The sequence below is a fragment of the Pelodiscus sinensis genome, chromosome 10 (genome assembly GCF_052426305.1).
Source record: "Pelodiscus sinensis isolate ZL-2025 chromosome 10, ASM5242630v1, whole genome shotgun sequence".
In the NCBI taxonomy this organism is placed as follows: Eukaryota; Metazoa; Chordata; order Testudines; family Trionychidae; genus Pelodiscus; species Pelodiscus sinensis.
The window spans coordinates 1,428,221-1,432,426 of NC_143061.1; positions in this window are offsets into that span (position 1 = coordinate 1,428,221).

Below are 4,206 nucleotides of genomic sequence, written 5' to 3' on the forward strand. Positions count from 1 at the left end.
ATTAAGCAGTTCGAATTAAGAGCTGTGTAGCCACTTAATTCGAACTAGTGGGAGGCTAGCCCTCCCCAGCTTTCCCTAGTGGCCACTCTGGGCACCACCAGGGAAACTCGTCTGCCCCCCTCCTGGTCCTGGAGCCCTTAAAGGGGCATGGTCTGGCTACAGTGCTCGTGCCAGGTGCAAGCCTGCCAGCACCCAGCCAGCAGACCCTGCACCTGGCACGGGATGAGCCAGCCACCCGCTGCCACCCAGCCCTCCACCTCTTCCCAGGACCAGGCTGGCGGCTCCCGGGAGCCTGCCCGGGGCCGCAAGAGGCAGGCGCCCGCCTGGTCTAGTGCGGAGATCGTGGACCTCATCGAGGTTTGGGGGGAGGCCTCCAACATCCACGATCTCCGCACTAGCCACAGGAATGTGGCCGTCTACAGCCGCATGGCTGCCAGCCTGGACACCAGAGGCCACATGCGGAGCCGGGACAGGTCCGCTGCAAAATCAAGGACCTGCGGCAGTCCTACTCCAGGGCCTCCCAGCCAGGGGCCGACCCGGAGGCATGCCCCCACTTTGAGGCCCTGGACTGCATCCTGGGGGCTCACGCCGTCCATGCCCCCCGGGTGGTGATCAACCCTGGGGCAGAGGGACCCGTCCCTGATACAGAGGAGGAGGAGGAGGATGCCAGGAGCCTGCAGGGAGCCTGCCCAGGACCCAGGACCCCCGAGGCACCCCACAGAGCACATCAGCTGTGTCATCCGAGGCCGAGGAGGGTTCCACATGTGAGTGCCATCATGCTCCCCTTACGTGTATGGGGGGGTTTGGGGGAAGAGGGAGCCCAGGGACCATGTGCCTGGGTCTTGCCCACCATGGAGCAGCAGCTGGGTGTCATGCAGGGGCCTTGGGCCGTTCCCCACATGCTGACCTCACCTTGCAGAGGGGGGCTGGGTTTCACCCACCGTGTCCCCAGGGAGAACTGACCACTGCTCTTGTTTCACCACAGCTGCAGCACCTGGGACTGCAGGGCGCACCACCCCACCTGCAACAGCCACCCGCACCCGGGCCAGCAGGTGCACCAGGAACCTGGAGGAGTACTAGTGGCGGCACTTGCAGCTACTGGAGCACCAGATCCGCATCCAGGAGCGCTGGGTCCGGGAGGACCTGCGGCTGTGGCAGCGGAGCTTGGAGGTGCTGGAGGAGCAGAGCTGTGCCCTCAGAGGTCATCTCCAGACCCTGGTGGACAGGTTCCTGCCTCCTCCTGCGGCCGCCCCAGCTCTTGCTCCTCCTCCCAACCCTGCTCCCCCTCCCGCTTCCTCCACACCCCCCGTTCCTCCTGCCCCACCCTCCACACCCACTCCCCCCCGACACCCCCACACCTGCAGTGCTGCGAGACGGGAGAGCCAGCAGGACCCCCAACCCTGAGCTTTCGCCTCCCTTCCTCCCCTTCCACCCCCTTCCAGCTCCCTCCTCCTAGGTTTCCCCCTCCCCTCTCCCACCCTCACTCCTCCCTCCCCCCACCCCAGTTATGTAAAATAAAAAGAGATTTTTGTTGGCAAAACAGATGTCTTTATTTGACATTAGGAAAGGGGGTTAGGGAGGGGAAGGGAGGAGGGTGGAAGAAGGCCCCAGTGGGGCATGCAGGGAGAGTTCAGTCCTCCTCCTCCACCTGGAAGCTCTCCCTCAGGGCTTCCCGGATCCAGACGGCCCCCCGCTGGGCTTCCAGGATGGCGGCGGTGCGGGGCTGCGCGTACTGGCCAGCCATGCGGTCAGTCTCAGCCATCCAGGCTGGCAGGAAAGCCTCCCCCTTCCGCTTGCACAAATTGTGCAGCACACAACATGCTGCCACCACGGGAGGGATATTGTGTTCGGCGAGGTCGAGGTGGGTGAGGAGGCACCTAAATCGGGCTTTCAGGCATCCGAAGGCCCCCTCGACCACGATGCGGTCCCTGGTGAGCCTGGCATTGAAGGCCTGGTGGGAGGGGTTGAGGTGCCCTGTGTAGGGCTTCATTAGCCAGGGCTGTAGGGGGTAGGCCGCATCCCCCACCAGGCAGACGGGCATGTCCACGTCCCCGACCCTGATGTGGCAGTCGGGAAAGAAGGTCCCGGCTTGCAGCCTTTGGCACACGGAGGAGTTGCAGAACATCCTGGTGTTGTGTGCCTTGCCGGACCAGCCCACATTAATGTCCATGAACTGGCCCCGGTGGTCACACACGGCCTGCAGGAGCATGGAGAAGTACCCCTTCCTGTTGATGTACTGGGAGGCCTGGTGTTCCGGGGCATGGATGGGGATGTGCGTCCCGTTGATGGCCCTCCCGCAGTTGGGGAAGCCGAGGGCATCAAATCCCCGGATGACTGTGTCCGGGTCGGCGAGGCGGACCACCCTGCGGAGCAGCACCCGGTTGATGGCCTTGACCACCTGCAGAGAGGCACAGCAAACCGCGAATCACTGGGGCACCCGTGTGGCTGGGAGTGTTCATTCCCTGGCACTGCCTCGTGCCCCACTCCCAGAAGCAACCCCCATGGGCGGCGTGTAGTACGGCCGGGACAGACTGAACCCTCCAGTGCTGGGCACTTTCACCTCCTCCCCCCACGTTTTCCTTGGGGTGGCCCATCCCCTCCTTGCAGCCCCCCTCCCTCCCGGCCCAGTGGCCGGTGGATGCTGTACCTGCATGAGCACTGCTCCGACGGTGGATCTCCCCACGCCGAACTGGTTCCCGACAGATTGGTAGCTGTTCGACATGGAGAGCTTCCACAGGATGATGGCCACACGCTTCTGGAGGGGGATGGCGGGCCTCATGCGAGTGTCCTGTTGCCGCAGAGCAGGGGCGAGCCACTCCCAGAGCTCCAGGAAGGAGTCCTTCTTCACCCTGAAGTTCTGGGTCCACTGTCTGTCTCCCCAGCGTTCCAGGACGATGTGGTCCCACCAGTCACTGCTGGTGTCCAGATGCCAGATGTGGCGGGGCACGCTGGCATCTGGGCGCTGCTGCCGCTCCTCCACAACCCCCGGGGAAGCCGAGGGAGAGGCAGGGGGCTGATGTGCACTAGGTGGTGCAAGGCATCCTCTACTCATTGCTGGCAGGCTTGCAGCAGCAGGTCCAAAAACTGGAGCACCATGCCCAGGGTGAGCTCTGGCTCCGTGGTGCCAACTACGGCGGCATCCCCAATGGGAAGCACTGACACAGGCAGGCGGAGAGAAAAACGCTTTGCTGTCCCTCGGCGAGGTTGGCAAGCAAGTGGAAAAGCTGAGAACCGGCTGTCCAGGGGGGTCCCTTTAAGCACGAGCCTGAGATAGCTTCAGACAGCAGCCACACAAAGCAACTACTGACCTGATACCCTGCCGGAACTGGTTTCAGCTGCCCTTAAATGCGACCCAGCGTCCAATCAGTGTGGACGCACTAGTTCGAATTAGCAAAACGCTAATTTGAACTAGTTTTTAAGTCTAGATGCGCTAATTCGAATTAGCTTAGTTTGAATTAACATACCCTCTGTGCTTTTTCTAATTCCAAAGTGTCTTGTTTGAGACGGGCTGACTAGAATGGTGCCGAGATACAGGGTGTACCATGGATTTCTCGTGTGGGATTATGATATTCATTGTCTCATTAGCTCACCCTTTCCTAATAGCTCCTAACATTGGGACCTTTTTTGACTGCTGCTGCAAAGAACTCTCCACAGTGACTCTCTTGGAATGGTAACAGCTAACGAGACCCCATCGTTGTGTGTGGTTAATGAGGGTTATGCTTTCCAATGTGCATTGCTTTGTGTTTATCGTCGCTGAATTTCATCTGCCGTTCTGCTGAGCAATTACCTGGTTTAGTGAGATTCCTTCGTAGCTTTTTGCAGTCAGCTTTGGACTTAATTATTCGGAGTGATTTTGTGACATCTGCAGATTTTGCCACATCGTCGCTCCCCCCTTTTCCAGATCATTTAGGGTGCGTCTACACGGCAGGACTTATCTCGAAATAAGCTATGCAAATTGAGTTACGTCAATTGCGCATCTTATTTTGAAATAGGGAGCATCTGCACAGCACTCATATCGAAATCGAGCGCTCTTCCTCCGACTGCCCTTCCTCCTCGTACAATGGGGATTACAGGAGTCAGAGTAAGAAGCCCTCCAGCTTGACAGTATTCTGACACTATTTTGAAATAACGTCCTGCTGTGTAGACATGGACTAAGCTATTTCAAAATAGTGTTGCAGTGGAGACGTACCCTAGGAATATATTGTA